This window comes from Panthera leo, chromosome B3 (genome assembly GCF_018350215.1).
Source record: "Panthera leo isolate Ple1 chromosome B3, P.leo_Ple1_pat1.1, whole genome shotgun sequence".
Classification (NCBI taxonomy): domain Eukaryota; kingdom Metazoa; phylum Chordata; class Mammalia; order Carnivora; family Felidae; genus Panthera; species Panthera leo.
In genome coordinates this window covers 44,054,651-44,080,019 of record NC_056684.1, presented here as the reverse complement: position 1 = coordinate 44,080,019, position 25,369 = coordinate 44,054,651, and the positions used below count along the sequence as shown (strand labels likewise).

The 25,369-nt window shown below is 42.2% G+C and overlaps 1 protein-coding gene and 1 long non-coding RNA gene across 20 annotated transcripts in view; one reads left to right on the top strand and one right to left on the bottom strand.

Moving 5' to 3' along the window:
• The window catches only part of RORA (RAR related orphan receptor A), a 711,987-nt gene that overhangs the window by 132,423 nt on the left and 554,195 nt on the right, over positions 1-25,369 (bottom strand). The gene's annotated exons all lie outside the window — the stretch shown is intronic.
• Positions 726-25,208, top strand: LOC122221961. Of its 18 annotated transcripts, XR_006203537.1 has the most exons (8): positions 774-1,017; positions 1,579-1,696; positions 5,175-5,251; positions 6,547-6,770; positions 12,962-13,019; positions 17,855-17,973; positions 23,397-23,570; positions 24,883-25,208. It is a non-coding gene; the product is annotated as an uncharacterized LOC122221961 (long non-coding RNA). The 18 variants fall into 18 exon arrangements; XR_006203539.1 differs by lacking the exon at positions 23,397-23,570; XR_006203534.1 differs by lacking the exon at positions 24,883-25,208 and having other exon boundaries at positions 23,397-23,657.

Sequence of the window (25,369 nt, the reverse complement as noted above, 5' to 3'; positions counted from 1 at the left end):
TCTGTAAAGATCTTCCACACAGCTGAATAATAAAAGCCAACATGCAAACAAGTATCAAATAAGTGGAACTGAGAGAATGACCTACGACAGCTTAGGAGATGGACTAACGAGGGTGAGTGGGTGCAGTCAGCAAAGATCTATGGGAAGGAAGGCCCTGGAAAAGTGGGGAGGATTTAGAGAGGCTTTTTTCAGTTTTCAAGCATACCAGACTGGTTCTTGCCTTAGAGTCTGCTCACATGCTGAGCCCAAAACCTGAGAGACACCTCCAACTTCTCTTTTCCCCATGGCTGATGTCTTCTCATTGTTTAGGTGCAGGGCTAAATGTGAGTTCTGCAGATGACATTATCCAAATTAGGCTCAACTTGCCACTATGTCCAGAGATCTTGTCTGTTTTCTTCACAACTTTTCTCAATGTTTCCGATGATTCATCGTTCCCTTTATTGTCAGTCTCCCTCCCTGGAGTCTAAGCTCCTTGAGGACAAGTAGTGAATTTTGAGTTACTCTGGCAGAGTGCATTCCCCGGCAAACAGAGGTATTTGAATTATCTTGTTGAATGAATAAAAGGGTGGGTGTTGGATGAGCCTGAGTGATAAGAAGACGCATGAGCACCCGCTGGTAAGAGGCACTTGAATGGAGCAAGAGTGAACCAGGCAGGCAGGTGGGAATCTGCCAGGTCATGAGACTGATCACAATGGTGTCAGGTGATCTCAAACGGGGTGGCATAACTTGGGCAAAGGCCAATGCTCTAGGTGTGGGCTGCACAAAGGTAGAGGTTGTCCAGTAATTTTCCACCTTGGGGAGGGCAACAAGGGTTCATAGGACAAAGAATGGGGAATAAGGGAAAACTAGGGTCAAGGAAGGGGGAGGGGCTGGAGGAATGTCTGCATAAATTGAGAATGTATCCCATGAATTAGAACAACACAAGAACTCCTGAGAGGCCAGGGAGGTACCCCAATGAACTTCTCTGGTGTTGGCACAGACGCGAGGGAAAAAAGCACACTCTGGACAACACGGAAGGTGAACACTTGGATTTTTCGATAGGATTCCATAGTAGGAAAGGACAGCCATCTTTGGAAGCATGAGGAAATCTAGAACAATGCAACTGTTTTCATTCTGGGCTCAGAATGGAAAGGATCCCATAGAAATCTTTATTTTCCACCATGTTTCCTACATGGTTACAAAGGACAGAATCTGTGTATACACCGCCGACCTTGAAAAGTATGTATTTTCCCATCCAAATTCAATTTCAAAACACGGACCAATGCAGTGTTTTGTACAGATTCTGACTGGAATAAGCTCAGGGGGAAAAGGCCTGGAAAGCACATGGCAAAGAAACTCTGAGAGTCCAGAGTATGATTTAAAAACAAAAAACATGGGACATGTCGTCTTTGTGTACCCGTGTAAATAATTATGATGGTTGAACTCTGCTTATTTTTCATCCAACCTAAGTAACAGCTTTGAAAAAGAAAGATAACAGTGACCTGTGTGTATGAGAGTCCAGAGGGACAGTCTGTGACAGAGCTCACAGGGTTCCCAGGAAGACCAAGAACACGGTCCAACTGATCTTTCTCTGACAAGACAGGGCTGGGCAGAGGAAGGCGTAAAGAATGACTGCACTTGTACATCAGAAGGTCAGCACACGAGATCAGAGAGCAAGTCTGTTATTTCAAAAATATAGCCTTCGAATCCCCAGAGGGTAAGTGGATGAGTTCTGTTCACTAACTGGTAACTCCAAAATTCTTCCTCTCCTCTGTGCCTCCTTACGTCAGAGCTAGAAGGGGCCATATTAGTATTGGCCTATGTAGTCCCTTCATTTGACAAGGAAGGAACCTGATGTCCAGAGGACAACATAACCTGCCCAGAGTCAGTCTGATAGACTGCCTGAGCCTGGTGAGACCTAACACTGCTTCCCATGACAACCCTAAGCAGCCCATCTGAGGACTGACCACAAAATCGGCTCCGGTTCTACATTTTGATCTTTAGTCTCCATTTATTCGAATCTATGAACACTGTTCACCGTATTTTTCCCCCCCTCGCATTACTTTTGCAACAACCTTGAGGTGGTGGCGGGGGAGGGGGAGAATAAAACAAAACACCACGCACATTCACATTCATTGTAATGAAAGCCACACCAGGTATCTGACCTAGACTCCTAGTTCCCTGCCAATCTTGAGCTCATCTAAATTCATTTCCCTAACAGAAAATAGGTGTCAACTTTGTAGATGGAAAGTAATTTCCCTGCAAATATCACCCAGAGAGGTTACTAGTGCTACTTGACAGTTTTATTATTACTTTTGTTTCAAGCTAAGGTGAGGAAATCTACATTTGCCAGGTAGCATGGTGGGGGGAAAAATGTAGACTTTTAAACTTTGTGTCAGTTTTACCATGGGAAGGAAAAGTAAGAAACAAAGAACAATTGCGTTGGCTGCAAGCTGAGTCCATCAAAGAGCATTTCACAGGATCCTAGCTTTCCTCCTTACTTCCCACCCACAACCTTTCCGATCCTGAAACATCAGAGAGGGTTGGAGGGAACTATTCTGCATCACCTGAGCAGCCGGCTCAGAAGTGGGCAGCTGAGTGGCTCGGCAGGAACTACTTGTAAACACTGCGTATCAGCTCATTCATAATGTCAGCCAACTGGGAGCAAGGTAACTTCTTTTACTCTTCTCCTGATTCAACTGAAGGCTGGTATGCTTTCATGAGTACTCTATCACGCTCTCTCTCAAAATAAATAAATAAACATTTAAAATAAAAAAGGAACGACGTATGTAATAAAATATGAATTAAAGTAGCCTCTCCCTATAAATAGCTATTCATGAAATACATGTACGTGGCTATTACTAAAATACTCTTTTAGTTGTCTTTATGTTGTCTAGGTTTCATATCAAAATGTGAAATGTTTAGATGATACAGTACCCATGTATTTTCTAAAGGGTCGTATAATCTCGGATGTAGGATTGCCAGATAAACTACAGAAAATCCAGTTAAATTTAAATTAAAAATAAACAACAATTCGTTAGTGTAAGTGTGTTCCAAATATTGCATGGAACATGCTTTTATTCTTGTCATTTGACACTGGGTGCATTAACTAGCCAGTTCACTTGTTATCCAGATTATTTTTTTCCTCTGCCTCCTTTTTTGACCTTTCACTTGCTTAATTTTAGGAACCCCTATGGTGGAGGGTAGAGACAGAAATACAGTTCAACCACATTGGGTGTCCTACTTATCATTGGCTGGGACACATGTTTTAGTAGGGAAAGAATGTGATATACTAGGTTGAAAACGGCAATTACCTGCATCCTCCCTATTACCATATAGACAGAACGAGCCACAGACTGATGTTTTCCAGAGTTTGGGTTTTACAGACCAGTAAAATGTAAAATGAAAAGAAAGTTGTGACACTGTGAGAAGATTAATATATTTATTGTTGCCAAGTTTAAATGTGATCAAATAAAATGTTAAAAAATACCACACTGCCACTTTCAATTATTGTTAACTCATAAAAGAAAGTAACATCTGAATATCTCCAAAGTAGGAAGGACACACTCTTAGAGTACAGAGCAGTACTTTTTTTTTTTTGTTTGTTTATTTATTTTTGAGACAGAGACAGAGAGACAGAGACCACTGGGAGGGGCAGAGAGAATCCCAAGCAGTCTCCATGGTGTCAGTGCAGAACCTGGGGCTCAGTCTCATGAATGGTAAGATCATGACCTGAGCCTAAATCAAGAGTGGGATGCTGAACTGACTGAGCCACCCAGGTGCCCCAAAAGAGCAATGCTTCTTAAAGAAAGTTGGCAGCCTCCCGATGTATAGTCATTGGTTTTGTGAAAACTCCATCCCAATGATGCGCAGGCCCTGGGATCTGAGAACACCCAGACCAGGTGATACCGTGGTAGCCCCAGTAAAATGACAGTACCAATATCACACATCACACAGGTTTGTGCTGCTAGGAGAGAACCACAGAGCACTTTCAAGTAAAGGAAAGAGAAGGTCGACTTTTGATGACCTTATGTTACTATCTAATTTAAGTATTTCATTTCGGAGAAGCTTATTAATTGTGTGGAAATATTAGGTGACTTTTGTCAGACCATGAAGCACTTCCTCCACTTAGAATACACAGAAAACCTTTCTCTAAACTTTTCTAAACTTCCTTTGATGCACAGCCTGATCTCTGTGCTCTTTGTCCCTATGTCCGTAAAAAGAACGCTTAGCAATTGGATAATATGACATTGAACTTAAAGCCCCTTCATCAGAGAATCCAGAGATCTTTGACACTACAAGTAATTAGTAGTTATGAGTAATTCTGGCTCTTGTGAACTGGCAGAATGTGTGATCCTGGCCGAGAAGAGTTGGGTATCGGCCAAAAGGCAGGCGTCGTTGGGCAGGCCAAAAGGCAAGTCCCCAAGTTCAGACTTTCTATCATCCTTCCCATTTTACACAAGGAAAAACTCTACTGTAAAAGTGGAGAATCGTGTGAAATTGCTGAGTTATTAACAGAAATCATGATTAAAATCAACTTCCCAACCCAAGTCTTGTATATAGTTTCTTCTTGAGAAACACATATAAAGACTTATTACCAGGGAAACTTTAAAGTTTTTTATTTTTTATTTTTTTTAAGGTTTATTTATTTTTGAGAGAGAGAGAGAGAGAGAGAGAGAGAGAGTGTGAGACGGGGAGAACAGAGAAAGAAGGAGACAAGCAGGCTCCAGGCTCTGAGCTGTCAGCACAGAGCCTGACGTGGGGCTCGAACTCGTGAACCACGAGATCATGACCCGAACCAAAGTCAGAGGCTTAATTGACTGAGCCACACAGGCACCCCTGTGGTGACAGAGTTTTAAATTGTAATTGTTTATCTTACCTAATAAGTAAAAAAAAAAGATATGAAACACATACACTGCCATGAAAAATCACTTCAACCTGAACTCTAAGGAGGCCAGTTAACATCACCTCCCAGTTGCAACCCCCCAGAGTCCTGCCTGAGAGATTCAAAGCCACCAGACAGTCGCATTCAGAAGGAGTGCTACCATTTTTTTTTTTAACTTCTTAAATCCCACCCCTTCTGTAAAGACTGAAGCTCAGGTATTTTGCCCTCAGCTCTATTTAATATCAGCTTGTTTTCATTCCTCACTTGCTGTTGTTTGCCTTACTAATTCCGACACGATTATTCTTTTCAGGTCCAACTGAAGACAAGAGAGAGGTTTTGGCTTCGAGTCCAGGGTGATGTTTCACAGAAAGTCAACTCTCGTTCCAGGTACTTGATAAACATCTCACTAACTAATTTCTCACTGTCTTTAAGCCATTAACATTTTGGTTAACGAGTCCAGAGCCCTTCAGACGCCGTTTTCCTCCTACACAAGTAAGCTAATGAAACCCACGAAGGGCAGCTGGGCCCTGTGCTTGTCTTTAATGGTTTCTGTCACCCAGACCAAGCAGCCACGAGCATGACCATGGCACTGCGCATCGGGGTGTGCAGCCTCAGGGCAAGGGAAGAGTGCGAATAACTGTGGCCCTCAAATTGCAATTTAAAGATAGCTGTGAGGTTATCCTCTCCCCACGTGCTTCTCTTCCGAACCACCAAGTTTGAGGACAATGTGCTATTTTTACTTATTTTCAGTGGAAAGAACATTAAACCTTAGGGTGATGGTGGCATATTGCTGAATTATGTGTTTTAGCCTGACTAGAATAAATTTTTTTGTTGTTGTTGGGGACAGGGAAGAAAAGAGAGCTTCAAATCCAGACAGAGAGAGAGGAGAGGGGAGAGAGAGAGAGAGAGAGAGAGAGGAAGAAGCTAGATTTTCCTAGTTTCTGGATTCTAGGTATAAAGAAAAAAGAAGAAAATAGCCACAATTAGTAATATGGTAATTAAACTGGAGGAAGCTATCATCCTTAAAAAGGCGTTTCTTGATAGATTTTGATTCCATTTGCCTCTAATGATTTAAAATGTGCTTTCTGCAATCAGAATACAGCTATGAGACTTAAAGAACACCTTAAAGGGCTTTGCAAATGCATGCGAAAGACAGTGACGCTTTCTCCCAAGGATGCTTTGTTGCATCGGGGAAATGAATCAGAGACTTGGCCCTCAGTTCCCTCGGCAACAGAAACATGCTTGAAATGGTTAGGGCAAATGAGCTAGGGAAAGTACACCCTGCATTTTGCTTTTCATTTCAACAGAACAAAATAAAACCTTGGACTTGGCTGGAGACACATTCTGAGCCTTTGCGTCTTCTATTCTCTATCTGAGTCAACTCCAGGCAAGACTGCATTCTCAATGCCTTTATTTTCAGATCTGCCTCACTTAGAGGTTGTGGTGTGGTAGCATTAGTAGTCACGGGGTTTGTCGCCTTAAGAGTTACCCTTGTGAAATACCAAAATATTTTTGTTCAGGTTAAACATTCCCTTTGTTTCTCGGATGAACTCCTTCAGGAAGTGTGTTCGGTGCATATCCAGACGCAGTCTACAAGAAGAAGGTTGGAGAAGCTCGTCCAATTCCTTACAGAGACCATTCCTTCTACCCACGTAGGAAACCCGTGTTCTTCTCCTTTTCAGGTCTATCTTATCAGACTGGGAGAAAGAGACAAAAGCAACCCTACGTCACCACTTTGAGAAAAGAGTTGAGGTACGGTGCTCATAATTCCTGGCTTTTACTTGGATCAAGTATGGGAGAAAGGAAGAAAGAGAAGAGGAAACTAAACCTGGAGGAAGAAGAAAAAGAAGAAGGGCAATAGCTATCCACCCTCTCCCCCAGAACACCTAGCAATCTGCCCTTTTGAGTAAGCTGACTCGTAGTACACACTAGTGCTTCTATGGGCTTGGAGGTATCCAACTAGGCCTGCCATCAAGTAGAAGGCAGTCTGAAGCTGCTGAAGGAGAAGGATGCCTACCACTGGTTCTTTTATCATCATCATCATCATCATCATCATCATCATCATCATTGTAGTAGTCTGTAGGGGAGGAAAATTTTTCTTTTTCTTCTACCTGTCTTGGGTTCATTCCTGCAAATTAGATTGACAAAGGACAGGCAAATGAGAGAAAAACAAGCAAGTTTATTGATTCATGCAGCACACAACACGTGGAATACTTAATGAGGAATAACTCAAAGAAAGATACACCTGTAGAGAAGTGACAAGACGAAGGAAAAGGGTTTTAGACTTCTAGGGGCGGCAAACTGTAGGAAGATAGATATATGAGGGGAAACCGATGGAAGATAAAGATTGTTTTTAGTAAGGTTTGTTATTTAGATTCCTTTGGTGCAGACTCTGGGCTGACAAGAGGCTAGAATAGTCTCTGGTGGTTAAGAATCCTCCAGCCCTTAGGGGCACCTGGGTGGCTCAGTCAGTTAAGCGTCCGACTTCAACTCAGGTCACGATCTCATGGTCTTTGAGTTCGATCTCATGGTCTTTGAGTTCGAGCCCCGCGTCGGGCTCTGGGCTGATGGCTCAGAGCCTGGAGCCTGCTTCCGATTCTGTGTCTCCCACTCTCTCTGCCCCTCCCCTGTTTATGCTCTGTCTCTCTCTCTGTCTCAAAAATAAATAAACATTAAAAAAAACATTTAAGAATCCTCTAGCCCTTCCTGGTAGAGAGGGGGAAGCCAGAGAATTTGTCCTGAGTCTGTTTCTCCTCAATTGTCAAACTGAGGCTCAAAATAAGCCCTATCCCAGAATGGCATGTCTTAGGGTGGTAGGCTCTAAACCCCTCCACATTCAATTTTTCTTTCTTTTCATAAGGTTCTAAAAATAATATATACGCATGGTAGAAAATTTGAAATTTAGAAAGACGTTAAAAGAAGCATGCAAAAACATCACCAAATTTTATCCTGTTAGTCAAATGCAACCACAGTTAACAATGGTTCCAGTATTCTTTCCTAGGATTTATCTTCATGTAACTGAGATCATTCTTTACAGAGAATTTCACACACCATGTTTTTGTTCAATTCATCAAAAGAATTTCCTCATGCCATTATTCTTTAAATATTGTTTTAATGGCAGCATAATTTTTCATCATATGACTCTGCTATAACTTGTTAATAATTTTCCTAATTTTGGACATTTAGGGCATACCTAAATTAACGTTTTATGTGTATGCATAAATGTTAGCCTTTTGGGGGCGCCTGGGTGGCGCAGTCGGTTAAGCGTCCGACTTCAGCCAGGTCACGATCTTGCGGTCCGTGAGTTCGAGCCCCGCGTCAGGCTCTGGGCTGATGGCTCGGAGCCTGGAGCCTGTTTCCGATTCTTTGTCTCCCTCTCTCTCTCTGCCCCTCCCCCATTCATGCTCTGTCTCTCTCTGTCCCAAAAATAAATAAAAAACGTTGAAAAAAAAAAAAAAGTTAGCCTTTTGAATTCTTTCTTTTTTTTTTTTTAAGTTTATTTATTTATTTCGAGAGACAGACAGCATGCATACGTGGGAAGGGCAGAGAGGTGGGGGGAGAGACAGACTCCCAAGCAGGTTCTGCGCCGACAGCTATGACTGACGCAGGGCTCGATCCAGGAATGGTGAGATCATGACGTGAGCTGAAACCAAGAGTCGGATGCTTAACCCATTGAATCACCCAGGCACCCCTTAAATCAATACCTTAGAATAGTCTAATAGAAGGAGAAACACCAGATCAAAGAGTGTAATCATTTTTAACGTTGTATTAATTTGTATTAACACAGTGTATCAGTGTCTTCCTGAAACTCTGACTGCACTGACTAATGTAATTTAAAAATCTTTGCTACTTTGTTAGGTCCCTATTATTTAACTTGGTATTCACTGGTGAGGCTGAAAATTGTTTACTGTATAATTAGCTATTTGTATTTTCTCTTCTATGAATTGTCAGCTCATGACCTTTATCTGATAAGCTCATTAATTTATATAGACACTATATAATAAGATGATTTGTGCCTCCATTTTGGAAAAAAACATTTTCTTATCATTTGGCTTTTTGGCCTCTGATTTTGTTATGGTTATTTTTGACACACGGAAATTTTGTATTACTCTATATTTCAACTTATTGACCCTTTACTCAGTGACCTCTTCCATTGCTTTAAAGTACAGAAAAATCTTCACCCACCTAGAGTAGATAAATATGTAGAGATTACTCTGTTAGCTATTTAACTTCTGAAAAATAATATTTCTTTATCTAGATCTTGTTATATGGTATGATAAAAATAATTCTTTTCCTGATAAGCTAACAATTATCATAGGACCACTTGTTGACTACTTGTCCCTACAGTTTTTTCATGTATTCCATATATAGATATTTCAGTTTATTCTTACATACGCAAGATTATATCTGGGGGTTTTCTAACTGATTTCTTTGCCTATTCTTTTGCCAGTAGTTTCATCACCCCCAATTTTTTCAGAAGTTCTTTTTAGCTCTTACACTGAATTCCTTAAAAGATGGCCAAGATGATATACAAAGAAAACTGTTTAAAGAGGATGTCTGCCTTTGAAGTTTGAGGTCTTAGTTGAAAAATATAGTTCTTCTTGTGTCTATGAAGGATGGAGCTCATGCTATGACACAGAAAATCAGGAAGGACTTTCTTGGTTTCTTGACAGTCATGGGAACAGTGATATAAAAAAGAAGAATTATATATCTTTTTGTTCATCTCAAGCAAAGAAAATGTCCAGCGAGAAGATTAAGATATTTAATGCTAGAAGATCACCTCTGCTTGGACTTCTGGGGCATCAGTAAAGATACCAACCCATAGACCTGTAGAAAATTGCCAGAAATCGTCACAAAATGATATAGGAGAGAGAGCCTGAATTACAGTGGTCCCCATTAAGGTTCTAGAAAGGATGTGCCAAATAATTTTGTTTTGTGTTTTAAGGCTTAACAGTGAAATCTTAGAGTGTTGAGATTTTAGGTGACTTTTTTCTTTCTCTTTTTAAAAGTTTAATTGTGTTTTCATTTTACCCCAAATTCCATACGTTTTTCCTGCCCCCTTAATAATGGTCTGTTAATTAGTTAACTTCTGGAATACAATATTGGAAGCTTTAGCCCCAAGAAGTGCAATGGTACAAAAAGTGGGTTTTCTACTTCTCCATCTCTTTTCCTTAGTAAATATAGCAACACTAAAACTCATCTCATTAGAAGAGATTTTGTGAAAATGAGACAGGACATTTCTAAACTAAGTGCTTTTCCTCCGAATAAGATTTAACCCAAAATGAAGTTGGGGACTTGAAGCAGGTATGAAAAAACCTTTTTTTTTTTTTTTTTAAATTTCTATTTCTAAAGCTAATAAAAACCCTTTCACAGTAGGTTTTCTTTCTCTTGACAACCAAGGATTGATACATCTTGCATGTCAGAAAGTAGAGGGCTGTGTGTAAGTAAGTGCTCACTGGACACAATTCTTTTCCCCTGTAAATTCCCTTTTTGTGATCCAATTGGCGCTCTTTCACTGTCTTGAAAATTCCCATTTTTCTTTAACGGTCTCTACTCTCTTGTTTTCTTTGCTCTTCTTAATTGTTCTGCTTTTCATTAGTAGATAATTCTCTCTGGCTGACCAACAGTGAGCAGGGTCAGAGTCATGGACAATATACCATATCTGGTTTAGTCGGGCTCCAGAAAAGCTAAACTGTGCCTCATCCTCGAATTAAGTTACTTTAAGTATAAGTGATAATCAGCCTCCGTGGCAATGATTTCATCATACTAAGCGCTTGAGAATACCTGCTGCAGTTTTTTCACCTCCCCACCCCAGGCAAGTTTATCTTTGCTCTTAAACCATCAACGGCACTTTGTATTTCTTTTCCATGCCACATTGAAAAGCAATAAAAATCAAGCACTGTATATATCACTTAAACACATAAACAATTATGTAATAGTCCATTTCCCCCTCAAACCTTCCGTGCTTGTTTTCCTGTCTTAGAGTAACACTTGAAAGTCATCAAAGTGCCTACAGTGCCAGCAGCTGTTGGTGTTGGGGGTGGGGGAGCACGGCGCATGTCACATCTTTGCTCTAGGATGGACGTCCACGTAATTTCTTGGAACAAGGCTTCTAGTGGATAGCCCGGTGAGATGGAGGAAACTTCCTTCCACTCAGATACTGTCAGGGCCAATGTGCCTTTTGGGAGAGATGGTCTGTGAGATTCTGAACATTGAAACTGTAAAAAAAATTGAGCTGGACAGATCCTTGCCACCACTTTTTCTGCTAAATATAGATAAGTTGTCATCGGCTTGCACAAGCAATTTCCAGCTACAGCTCCTCAGGAAGGGAGGCAGGTCCAGGGGCTCGTGTCTCTGGCAGTTAAACTGCAGAGAGAGGAGTGGACCTCCACTCAGAGGTTGTGAGCTGCAAGGGAAGGGGGCAAGAATGGAAAGAGGAGAGAGGCATCTTAGCTTTGGTTGAATATAATGGCACACTGAGGGATCTGTAGCAAATGACGGTAGTGGCTCTCATTAGGCATCAGTAACTTTGAAGAAAAGGTGTGTAGAAGGAGCTCTAACCCAGAGCCTGCCCTCAAGGTCCCCCCCTCTGCCATCACTTTGGAAAACAATGTGGTAGAGTGGGAAGATACTATGAGATACCTAGTCAGAGTCCTGAGTTTGGATCCCACCTTAACCTGACCCTGTGTCTGATTTGGAGTTACTGAAATACTCTGAGCCTCAGGGTCCTTCTATATAAAATGTAGGTAAACTAATATCTCTCTCACAGTATTATTAGGACTAATGATAGGATTGAAGTACACGGCATGGCTAAGTACTCATCTTTGCTCGGTGCCCTTCTCCTTCTTCCCTGTTAGGCAAGTCACTTAAGCTTCCCTGGACTCCAGTGGTTTTTCTCTTAGCAAGTCCTACTGGGTGTACCTCTGAAATATAATCAGAATGTACCCACTTCTATTTCCATGGCTATCGCACCAGTACAAGCCACTGTCATCTCTTGCCAGGGCACTGCAATAGTTTCCTGACTAGTTTCTCTCCCTCTGTTTTTAAACCCTGTATAATCTGTCTCTGCACAGCAGGTAGATAGAACTTTAAAAAAAAAAGTAAGTTAAATCATGCCACTCCCCTATCTAAAGCCCTCCAAGCGCACTTAGAATAAAATCCAAGCTTCTCACTACAGCCTTTGATGCTCTGTGCGATCTAGTCCCTGCTTATCTTTGTCTTCTTTGACTCCCATCTGCTATCACTCTCTTCTTCTATTAATATTTTCCAACTGTACTGGCCTAATTTCACTTCCCAGAACACATCAAGTTTGTTTCTACCTTGGGGACTTTGCTTTTGCTGTTTCCATAGCTTGGAAGAAGCTTCTTCCAGCTTCTGCAGCGGTTGAAACCTTTTCAACAGTTCGGGCAGGTGGTCTCTCCTAAAATTTGTCTTTCCTCACCTAGTGTGTCTATCCTAGCCTATTTTACTTTCCTCAGAGCACCTATCACGACCTAGAATTATGTGAAATTTTGCTTGTCTGTTTTCCTCTTGGGAATGTAAACTCTGAACAAAGGGGACTATATATATATATACGTGTATATGTATGTGTATATGTATATGTATATGTATATGTATATGTATATGTATATGTATATATATATATATAGAATAAGCCTAGAACAATGCATGGAGCAGAGTAAGTACTCAGAAATCACTTGGTGAATGAATTAGGAATGAATACGTAAGATAAGGTGGTAAGATCTTCTTAAAAGTTTGTGACTAGATTTGACAGTCTTTCTATGCCCTTTCCATTTCTAAAGATTCTAGAATTCCTTGAACAGAAAGTCTGAATCCCAGAATAATTTTAAAGAAACGTAGTTTAGAAATTTTTCAAATACTCAACATAGAAAAAATTATATTAGGTTTGCCAGACGGAGGCACTCTGGGTATCTGCTTTAACGAAAAAAAAATAAGAAGGACTTATAATTTGCATGTGGAGTATTTGTATGTAAAGGGATCCTTTTAAACTATTTAAAAATTGTGTTCCTTTAAGTAGCATTTAGATTTTCTGAGCAATCCTATTTACAGTTGGCTTAGCACATCCTTTCTTCACAGATCTTGAAAGGGAATATGATTCCACAGCATAACACATCTGCTAAAAGAAATGGCTCAGGTAAGCTCAGGCTTTGTGACTTGTATGTTCTTCAGCTCAGGGAGGTATTCATGCCATTGTGCTCTGGGCAGGTGAGTCCATTTCTGGGCTGTGTTACAAGAGGGACACTGTGGGGGCACCTGGGTGGCTCAGAGCCTGGAGCCTGCTTTGGATTCTGTGTCTCCCTCTCTCTCTCTGTCCCTCTCCCTGCTTGCACTCCATCTCTCTCTCTCTCTCTCTCTCTCTCTCTCTCTCTCTCAAGAATAAATATTAAAAAAAAAAAGAGGGACACTGTGCAAACTGTATCACATCCTAGGGAAGAAACTGGAAACCGTGTTAACAGAAGAAAATGGGAAGGCTTAAGTGAAAGGAGAGGAGATTGTAAAGGCTGGCAGTTGTCAAATATTTGAAGGTTTCTCATAAAAAGGCAGATTCTGTGCTGCATCTTCCATGGGACAAATCTAGAACCAATGAGTAGAAGCTACTGGAAAGCAGATTTTGACTCAACAAATGGAGAGAATTTCCAACAGTCTGTCTTCATACATAAGCAAAAGCCTGCCTGTAAATACAACGAGCAGGTACCATCACTGGATGATTAAATTTGGGGGCAGGCAGAAGAGCAAGGATTCCTCTTATTGTAGGTGGGCAGCACAGACACTTCCAGCAAGCTCTCACAGAAATCTCTTCACACATTCCAGGCTGGCTAGCAGGGACTAATAATACTATGTGATCTGTATCACATACCGTTCTAACAGTAACATATGGGATATGATGAGTGCCGTTTAAATAACAGCTCAAGCCCAGAAAACTTTGAGTTTCGGAAGTTAACTTAGAATTTCATAGATCCATGATTTCATATTCTCACCTGGAAGCAAGTTACTGGCTATTTCCTGCCCAAGAGATTTCTTCTCTGGAAAGCTGAAGGAGGCTACTACTCTTCTATATCCTTGGTGAAAGACAGGTTGTGTTCCAAGCATAACCCTGGATTTAGGGATAGCCGATAAGGCTGGAGAGTACGGGGTTGAATTAGATCACCTTTTAATTTGTAGCCTAAGAACGGTCTGTTATTTTTACCTATCCCTTCTGGCAGGGGCAGCTGGTAACTGGAGGCAGAAGCTGACCTTCCACAGCAACACCCCCAGCCTGACCCCTCTTTTCTCCTCCTTTCCTTCCTTTGCCTTTCTTTAGAATTCCTACGAGCCTTTGCATGCTTAGCATGAAAATGAGCCCATTTTATTTTTGGAACCCACAGAGGCAGCCCTGAGGGGAGTTATTGTGTTGCTTTTAGCAGCTAAACAAAAAGGTGTGAAATCATTTGCTGGCTGTTCTAGAATGGGAACAAATAAATAAATAAACTGAGAAGGAAGGTTCAGGACAGTGTGGGGCAACTTGGACAGAACCTCGTGACAGGCTTCTCTGAGACTTATTAGTAACCAAAGTGGCTGTAGGAATGTCTGTGCATTTTTCTCACCTTCCCAGGAAGTTATGAGAATAGCAGGGAAGCCACCGGGATGTTTTTTTTTTGTTATTGATATATTTTCATACCATTTCCATGTTGCTTTGAAAAGGACATACGGATGGGACTACTTTGAAAAAATTCCTTAAAGTCTTTTGTAACATTCCCTGTGCAGAGTGAGGTAAGAAGAGGGGACATTTCACCAGGCTGTTCTAAGAACTGGGGACTCCCCCTGAATGCTTCTGTGGACATGTATTGAAGTCCTTACAGGCCTTTCACGACTTAATCACATAACAGTGGTAAGAGACACAGACCTCAAGCAACAAAGACTTCTTGTGAATCTTGAGGTTTTGGTCTTATGCTGATAACAGTGGTTGAGAGCAATCTCCTGTTTGGGGTGCTGAGGGCCCTAGATACTTCTCTTCTTGGAAGAGCATCATATTTTGAAATACCTCTTCATTAGCAGGTGCATTTCAATGGGCATCTATGGTACAGGATTCCCTTTTTCCTTTTTTTTTTTTTTTTCAATTTTGGAATCTTTTTTAACCTACAAAATATTTAAAGCATATAAAAATGCAGAGACTTGGTAAATGTACATCCTTAATTGCAAGATTTTACAATTGCTACTTGGGCTCTTTTTAAAATGTTTTTATTTTTATTTTTGAGGGGGGGATGAGTGGGGGAGAGGGAGGGAGGGAGGGAGGGAGGGGGAGAGAGAGAGAGAGAGAGAGAGAGAGAGAGAGAGAGAAAGAGAGAGAGAGAGAATCCCAAGCAGGCTCCATGCTCAATGCAGAGTCCGATATGGGGCTTAATCCCATGACCATGGGAACATGACCTGAGCTAAAATCAAGAGTCAGATTTTCAACCAACTCAGCCACTCAGGCAACCCTAGGCTCTTGTAAAAAGAAAATAATGTTATGGTTGTGCCTGCTCCCATGCTTCTTTCTTCCTCTTTCCCAACAGGCAAACTCTCTTCTGCAGCTTATATATGTCCTTCCATTCTTGGCCTTTATGCAGGCTTGCCCACGTAGCAGCTTGGCTTAACAAATGTGGCCTTTGGAGTATTTCGGCAATCTGGCTTTAGTGACTGGTGGGCATCACCACGCAATGGGGACTAACAGGGCCTGTCTTATTAAGGTGGTTAAACCTCCTTATATCTAGCATTCAGGGCAACATTACAATATAGTCAAACAGCAAGATAAGACAGATCTTTTTAAAGCACTATTTAATCGATTAACTAATTCAGAGAACAGATAATACTGATTGCCCACTTCTTGTCAGGGACTAGGCCATGTGTAGGGATATGGTGAGTCACACACAGACAAATGGAAATTAAAACCACTGTAATATCAAAATTTTTCTTAGAAAAGAACTGTGTTTCTTAGGACAATTCCACAATAAGGGGTGACCTTGAAGATGCAGGCAATAAGAACCAAGAGACAACTTAACTGAACTAAGCAGGGCTGTGGGGGAAGGGGAGGAAGGAGAGAGAAGAGGGGGAGAGGGAAAACTAGGAACCTCAGGGTGAGACAGAGAGGAGAGACAGGAGTGGAGGAAGGGACAAAGGCAGAAGACAAGAGGGCATGTGGCAGTGTGACTGAAGTGCAAACAGTCCATGGTGGTCCACCTATGGTGGCTGGAGGGCTGTGACAAGAAGGTCCCTCAGGAGCCATGCGAGGTTTATGTTTCTGTAAGAGAAATCCATTGTTTGCTACCCATCCTTCCCCCCGCCCCAGTAAAATGTTCAGTGAAATAGATTTTTTTTAAATCAAGTAAGAGGTGGATTTCATATACATGTGTACATATGCATATGTATGTATGTACATATTTATCCATGTATATATGCACATATGTGTGTACATAGAGAGACATGTACATATTGTAAAAAAGACATCAAATGAATGGAAATGAATCAGTGGAGTGCATCAATTCAGAGCCAGGGATGACTGGAAACACAGCCCTGGGTGCCTTCCCCTTAAACTCCCAAACCTCAGAGCTCTCAGAAGTCCTGGCTTTCCGTATGATACAGGGAAAGTGCAGTGAGAGACTTCCGAAAGGACAGAGAGACCTAATCTGACACTGGAGTTGAGGGCTGAGCTTATTATGTGTTTTAGTTTTACACTGAAGGTTATAGGGAACATGATTTGAATATGGGGGTGGATTCTGAAGCCATAATTTATCACACCTCTACCATAGTTGCCTGGATGTTCTTCTCCCTTGTTTCCAACTAGCAAACTCCTGCTTCTTTCTTTAGGTTCTATTTAAATGTCACTTTATCTGTGGAGCATTCCTTGACCCCCAGGGAGGGTAATTTTCTTCTTCCGGACTCCCATCTGTCTCCATAAATATCTGTATTACAGCACACATCACATGGTATTACATGGTATTAAACCTGAATACAACAGAGTCGACCTCATGGTATTGCTTTGGAATCCCCACTGGCCAGCAAGATATGTGGCCCCTTTGCTGAATAAATCCTGGGTATGTGAGCAATAAAGGGAAACTTAGAGGGGGACACATAACTTCAGGAAGAGCAGAACCCCAAGCCCCTAAATAGTTGCACCTCTCTCCCCCAACAGCTTTGCTGTGACATACCATTTGTTTTTCCCCTTGTACCTATTTTGAATAAGAACCCATCGCTCCCCAGAAGTAAAAGCAATGTAATAGTCATTTGTTTGTTTACTTCTTCCCCGTGCCAAGACCCAGGGTGACGAGGCTGGATTGCACATGGGGCGTGGGCATCAGAAACTGGGAGTCTCACCTTGCCCGGCCTGTCTGGCTCGTATGCTTGGGCAAGTCACATAGCTCCTGTGGGACTCCGATTCCTCACCCAGTGGTAATGACCAGCCTCACAGGGTGGCTGCAAAGCTTAATTAAGGATTGAGAAGGAGGCAGAAAATACAAAGTACCTCACACACGCAAAGAATTTTCTTCCCGTATTTATTTTTGGGCTCAGTAACCTGTGGTAGGAAGTGTTTATGACCTAGAAGAGGAACCCAGTGAAAAAATGCGACTACTATTCTCATTCATTCTAAAATGGCTCGCTTGGTACGGACGGGAAAATGGACCACACACTTATTTCTTTTATTCTAGTTCGTTCTGTGGCCCTTGCTGCCAACTTTGTGTGTACAGCTTGCTACCTCTAGGTCTCAGTTTCCTTGACTACAAAGACTTTCTCCCTGATTCCCTGATGCTCAGATGTGTTGTGAGGCCTTCAATTTTTATCCCAGTCCCTATACTTTTAAATCTGCTCAGAAACAAGGTTCGCGGATGGGACACAATGTTTGTGAGCAAATCCACAGCGGTTGGTTCCCTGAGCCCAAAAAGAGGGTCTTGTAAACCTTTGCAAAAGCGACTCCCCAACTCAGCCTGGCTCTGTGACACCTACCTCTCTTCTCAGCACCTGGAGATCTTGGCAGGTCCAGGGTTTCCATCACTGCCAGGGCCTTGGCTTTGTTGCTAATTGTTGGCTGGATGACTGAGCAAAAGGACAAGTAATCCCGAGGCAAGAGTGAGAAGGTAAGAGAGAGACAGAAAAGCACACCGAACAAGTGGTTTGTTACCAAAAAGCCATATTGTTACCACTACATTTTTTCTTTCTTTTTTTTTTAATGTTTATTTATTTTTGAGAGAGAGAGAGAGAGAGACAGAGACAGAGACAGAGTGCGAGCAAGGGAGGTGCAAAGAGGGAGACACAGAATCTGAAGCAGGCTCCAGGCCCCCAGCTGTCAGCACAGAGCCCAACGCGGGTCTTGAACTCACCAACAGTGAGATCACGACCTGAGCCGAAGTCGGACGCTTAACAGACTGAGCCACCCAGGAGTTCCACATTTTTGGTTTTCTAATCATAGAGGCTGTCTCTGTGCTAGGGATGTTCAAAGTTCAAAGTTGTTCAGAAAGAGAAAACACGTGTCATATGCTGTGTTTGTTGCTGAGAGAAGAATAGAGGCCACAAGGTGACCATTATTTACACAGCGCCTCTTCTATACCCTCATCCTGCCCCAGCTGTCTTCAGAATCCCTGGCATCACACCCTGGAGGCAGGTGGGTCAGCCACACGGATCAGGTGAGGAGGAGGAAGTGTGAGACGGCTATTACAGGCTGCCCAGCCAGGTGTGGTGGTGGCTTTGGAGAGGTGTGGGGCCACCAAGGCTTATATAAGGAGGAGGGAGAACGTAGGCCAAAGGGGAAAATGTAACGTTGACTTTGATTGGCTAACTGAACATGAGGACGACTGAGGGAGGAGAGAGAGGGAAGGATGGAAGACTTTGGACAGCATGACAGTGTCTCATTTGTATGCAACACGAAGGTACCTTCCACATATAACACAGAAGGAGGTGGAGATAAATGGGAAACTTGATAGGCAGTAAAACCACATGCTATTTTAAACATATGCAAACATTAAAGAAGACTGGTATTAGTAGAATATGATATATATCCTAATTACATCAACATTAGATGCGCTGTTAATACCATTACTCAATGTCATTTAAAAATCACTTGGGGGCACCTGGGTGGCTCAGTTGCTCAAGCATCTGACCTTTGACTTCAGCTCAGGTCACGATCTCACGGTTCGTGGGACACAGCCCTGTGTTGGGCTCCACGTTGACAGCACAGAGCCTGCTTGGGATTCTCTCTCTCTCTCTCTCTCTCTCTCTGGCCCTTTCCCCACCCCCATCTCTCAAAATAAATAAAGAAACATTAAAAAAAAATCACCTGAAGAAAATGTAAAAACAATTTTTGGAACTTCAACCTTAGGCGCTCACACATCATTTTCTTAGGAAAATGTGGCCGTTGGAAATGTTGGACAGATTTTTTTTTTTTTTTTAAACCAAAGCATTATAACTTGTTTCCAACATGCCAGGAGTAAAATTTTCTATAGAAGCACTATTATAGAAAAATGCCACATGCTACGGATTAAGCACAGCTAATCACAACACATGAAAGCAAATGGAGCGTGTTCTGAGGGGTGCAAATACGTTGGAACCTGTCTATCACGAAACACGGTCTGAACAATCCTTTGAAAAATAGCCCTTTTGCAAAGAGAACTTATTACTAACTTCATGGAAGTGTCTCAATTTCAAATGGGGTTAATTTTATATACACTGATAATGGAAACAAAAGACAATATGAAAACATCCTTTTAGTTCTAAGCACCCCTCTTATTTGGGGGTGGGGAAGCTTTCAGCGATTCCATAGGTATCTCACATTTAATATATGGGAGGCGAAAAGCAGTGCCGGCTAATCCCAACACTTAAACTGCTACTTAACCATCCAGCTGTTAAAAGGAGTCCAGAGGAATTGTTAGCTACAGTAAAGAGGTTTCTCAATCGACATCCCACTCTGAGGTCAACTCTCGTCACAGGTGCACTTGGCTGTGAGGCACTTGTAATGTCAGAAGCAGATATGGCTGCCAAGTTCAAGTTGCCATGACTCTGAACGTAGTATAACATTCTACTCCAAGCCAGAGCCCATAACTGTCACGGCTGTTCTGATGAGGGCCCTTCTTGGTACCACTCTGGCTCACACCCACTGGCTACAGTGATGCAGCAGGTGAAGGACTTAAGTGTCACTAAGTTGGTTTCCAATTGCTTCCAGGAAAAAAAAATCCATGGCATATACGATTCTTACATCTGATACCTGGCAAATTTCCCCTGTGTTCACAGGCTACAGAGGTGGGATCTGACCACTGCTGTCATGGCCTTAAGTGCTGTCTCCCACACTTTGAGGGGTCTGAAACACAGGCACCAGGGAACATTAGCGTTTTGGAGACAAGGTGTAGGAAAACACTACATGTACCTGAAAACTCTGCCAAGCACCTCAGGCCTGACATGCCGTTTCTTAGCTCTTCCAACATCAGAACATTCTGTCTTAGGAACTGTCACCTCGACATCATATGCTGGTTTTATGGTGTTGATACACATCTACCAGAAAGGAAGCCAAAAGGAAGGACTCACCACTATCACTGTCTCCTGCAAATGATCCCCCTGCTTTGCTCCTGGGCGTTTTTCTCCACGTATTGTTCTTGGGCTGTCTAATTTGGACGGAGCATCCGTGGAGCTGAAGTTCCACAAATATTCCAATAATAAACAACAGTGCTAATTACCAGAAGGGCCCTCGAAAAGTAACAGAATAGCAAACTCACTTTAACTTGGTCTTTGTGTCTTTGGTGATTAAAAGGTCAGAATGCTACGGTTTTGTTTGCAGCGTCATTTATGTTGACATTTTCCCCAGCGGGGTCAAATCTTCAATGTGAAAATAAATCTAGAAACTTTCTGTCACACGCTTTTAGGCTGTGTCTTCCAAACGCCACCCTTTGGGAGGTAAGCACAAGTCATGGTAACTGGCCACATCCTCTATCTGTGGAGGTCTAAGAGTTAGCAGAACTTTATCTTTATGATGAAATGGCCTTTAGAAGTGGGTATTGCCAAGTTCAGAACGCGAGCATCATTACTGAGAAAGAGCACTTTCCTTTTAAACAGAGAAACCAACAGCCATGCACTACAAGGCTTGAAAAAAAAAAAAAAAAAAAAAAAAAAGGGAGCTACCGCAAAACAAACAAATATTCAGCTCAGTTTCAGGAAGTTTCCAGAGGATCAAACAAGCCTTTCTCTATTGAAGTTGTTGGGGGAACATTTATGCTTACTTCAGCCTTAGTTCCTATTTATGCGCTGGCTTTTATACATCGACCTCAGGAGGGCATAACGACTTCAGGTTACTCACAAAGTACCTTCAGAAAAGGCAGCCTGGAAATCCCACCCCCAGCAAGGGGGAGGGGATGCATTCAAATCTGAATTTGTTTCCAAACCACTGCTCTGTCCTTGAGGCCAGGATATCTCAAAAACCAGAGAGAGGAATTCCACTGAGAGAGGGTGAGAAAGATTGCTCATGGTGTGAACATGCCTGCTAGGAGAATGCCTTTTCTCCTGGGTGAAACTGGGAGACCAGAGAGTCTATTTGGGGAGCCCTGTTTCCACTCAGAAGAAGCTTGCCATTTTCTGCTGGTCCCTGGGGAGAGGATTTGGTGCACAGTTGAATGGTCAAGCAAATTCTCTTCCACAATAAAGGGGGAACTACACCACCCCTTGGCAAACAATACTCCTGTTTTATAAACCTATTACTTTTTAGTTCTTGGTGTCATTCATGCTTTTCACAATGTTTTCGTTGGTGTTTTTACCCCCATTTGACGGATCAGAACATTGAGGCTCAGACAGTAAGTCCCAAGTTACACAGTAAATATAGTACGTAGGAAAGCTAAGATTCAAACCTGGGTCTTTGAGCCTCTCATGCCGGACTTCTTACTAACATGCCAGATCGGCTCCTAATTACATCCTTTCTAATAACCCACATTATGATTGGTGGGAAGAGAGAGAAATGTTTGGAAAAAAATACTAAAGAATTTAGAACGGGGAGTGGGCATGCAGTAGAGGGAAATGTGGTCACTTGGTTGTTGTTACTATGTCCCCATCTTTTCATGGGAGTATTCCTTTTAAAATCTGCATGTTGGAACTTGCTGGTGAAATTTAAGTCACATCCTGCATACGGTGCAAATTCACATCAGAGAAGCCAAAGATGAGGAAACTGCTGGCTCTAGAGGCATCAAGTCTGAAGGATGCACACACCTAAACAGAAACACCAAATGACGCTTGCTTCTGGAGAGAGTCTCCTGAAGGTTATCCATACTTTAGCAAGGACAAATCTTCAACAAGCAGAGTCTTCCTATTTAGGTATCTCCTACTACATACATGCCTAATTTATACAGATATCCACTTGGCTTACTTTGGAGCTTAGGAAAAGCTTCCTATGCTGAACAGCTTCCCTTTTTTCATTACAATACAATGGATTTTGATCATACTATGTGTGACTATTCAATGGCACAAAATTGATGTGCCTCCCCCTACCTGGCCCTCTTCTTCCATAACATCCATACCCTCAGGCACACAAGGCGGCTCTCACTCCAGGAGGCTTCTGGGAGCAGCGGCTCTCTGTACCCTCCTCCCACCCTAATCTTTTTTAAAGTTCGTACATCATGTCCATAAAGTCGACTATCCCTTCCAGAGTTTCGAACAGCCATTTTAGTCACCTAAATCTGAGAGAGATACATTTACAATCCACTTTAGGTTTATGTGGGGAACCATAAATATCAGGCTTGAGCCCTGAGGGCTAGAATTTCATGGGCCATTAAGCATGTCACCAGGTGGAAAGCTGTCAATAGCTGGATGTGAGTTATAGTCAGATAACCACAGTCGGCCTGGCTTAAGAAAGTGTAACCCCAATCAGAGAGGGGTGTCCTCCTGCCTGCCTCCATCTCACTCATGCTCACCAGTTTTTCCCTCCCTCCTCTGCACTCCGCTCTTGTTGGGTCTTTCGACTTGCCCCCCGTGCTAGATGGCAGGCTGCCTTTCTCTTGCCTAGATTGAAAGGCTAGGTGACATATGGAAAGAACAGGAGATTTGCAGTGAGGCGGATCTGGATTTAAATCTCTGTTCTGCCATTTGTAGCTATGACATGATGTACAAGTTATCTGACCCCACCTTGGCTCCAGTTTTTCCCAATTGCAAAATTATTAAAGATAGTCAATAGCGTAAGAAAGGTAGGAGTAGGGCCAATAGGTAGAGATTATAGGGAGAGAGATTTCCTGCCTAGTAGACAGAAGAACTTTTTAAAAACCAGATTGGCAAACCATAAGAGACTCTTAAAAGCTGAGAACAATCTGAGGGTTGATGGGGGGTGGGAAGGAGGGGAGGGGGGGTGATGGGCACTGAGGAGGGCACCTGTTGGAATGAACACTGGGTGTTGTATGGAAACCAATTTGACAATATATTTCATATTAAAAAAATTTCACGAAACTAAAAAAATAAAATAAAATAAAAACCAGACTGGCTCATAAGTATAATGGGCTGCATTGAAAAGAAATGAAGAAGTTAACATCTTCTGTTGCAGGTTTTGTGCCTAAGCTGGATGCTGAGTGGAGGGTCCTGAGAATTGATGGGAGTTTAGCCTGGCTACTTCAAATTTCCCTGCTAATCTTCAAATTTGATGATTCTTTGATTTGCATATGTGTCCTTCCAGAAAAGCCAAGATAAATCTTCTCAAAATCCCCAACAGAGAATAGAAGTAAAGTGACATGATTTTTTTCTCATTTTCATTTTCCTTCTAGAAAACTAATCCCTCCCATGTTTTTCTCCTCCATTCAATTAGTTGGTAGAGAATCCCATTTCCACCGAGTGCTAGAACACATTTAACCATTGTGAAACACTTAACACAAACCACATGGCCATAAGTTTTCATGACTCCCCACTACACAAATAGTTCCATTTTTAGAAAAATCAAAATTCTCTCTGCTGCCTCTTGCTCTCCTTCCCTCCATTGTTTCTGTTTGACCAGCTCGGCAGTACTCTCCCATCCTGCCCTCTTGCTGTCTGAGCCCGTGGCACCTGCCAATAAAAGTGATGACAGACTTTAATGTTCACGCAGGTTTCCAACAACAGAGTTCACTTCATAATCACCAGAGTTCAGCTGGTAAGCCTGATCTGAGTGACATCGGATTTTTTACCTGAGATGTTACACTGTGCGCTTTCATTTCTACAGGTTATGAACCACTTTGAAAGTGAATTTTTTAGCTTGCTAGGGGCAATGACCTATGAGCCTGCAGACAAATCCCAACTGATTGGGTAAAGCCCAAACCCTTGTTATAGTGCTTGAGTTTGCTTGGAAAATTGGCTGCCACGTATGAGTCATAGACACAGGGTCGACCTCTGGGAGACACTGTGTGTGTGTGTGTGTGTGTGTGTGTGTGTGTGTGTGTGTGTGTGTGTGTATGTGTGTGTGTGTGTGTGTGTGTGTGTTTTGAACATGCCTGGGACATGAAGCAGATCATAAGCGTGTCTTACAAACAATGACTTCTGTTTGGCCAAAGTATCAAGGGCAGCCTTACACTGGAGGAGGGCCATAGGAGATGAAGGCCATTGTGCCCACGGAGGGATAGGCGTGCCAAGGCTGCTCACAGAGCACTGTCCTCACTGACTGCCCATCCATCAGCCAGATCTTGGGGAAGCATGGGCTTGCACCCACACGATGTTAGTTATTCAGCTATGTAGTATTGTCCCTATTTTACACACGGAGCTCAGAAAGGTTAAATAGCCTGCTCACAGCCACATTACTCCTACTTGGTTGTAGAGGCAAAATGTGACCACATGAGGATGCCTCTGGGCCTTGGGACTTTTCATGACACTGTACTCTTTGGGTGGCTTTTAGTGCAGAGTCTGACTGTACCTGTCTATCAGGCCATGTTTTAGCCACCCGGCCTCATTTTTGTTTTCTGCCTCTGATATTATATTTCTTGCTATTTGTAGCCAGATTATTTCTCCCTCTCTAAGTTGGTTCTCTTATTTGCTTAATGTTATAATTTATGTTTTGAATTCCCCAGGGCAATATTTTTCATGTTGACATTTTCAAAACTACAAAGAACTTGAGGGACAATTCAAGTCTCAACGAGAGCATGAACTCTACCAGGAGAACCCTGGACTTTGTGGCCAACACTTGAGATGAAGAAGTGTGTTCTCTTCTTTCCCTGTGATAGCTGCCTTTTGGGATGGTTGGGATTTAGAATGTCTATCATTTTAATCAAAGTAGCTAGTGACTCATGACTTGTTGACCAAAGTTTCTCACAGGCTAAGGAGAGAGAAGTCTTATTTCTTCCCTTTGCAAATAAAGATTCCAATCATTTCATGCTGAAATCTGGACGATGCAACAATTTAGATATATACCGTAAGATGCTGGATGATATGGTTAATGTTCTGTTTTGAAGGTAGCATTTTATAAGAGGGAGATTTAGTTTTAACCTTGATACAGTTTGAATTTAACAGACATACCCTCTCCATACCTATTTCCACTGAAACTTTATGGCTAGAATA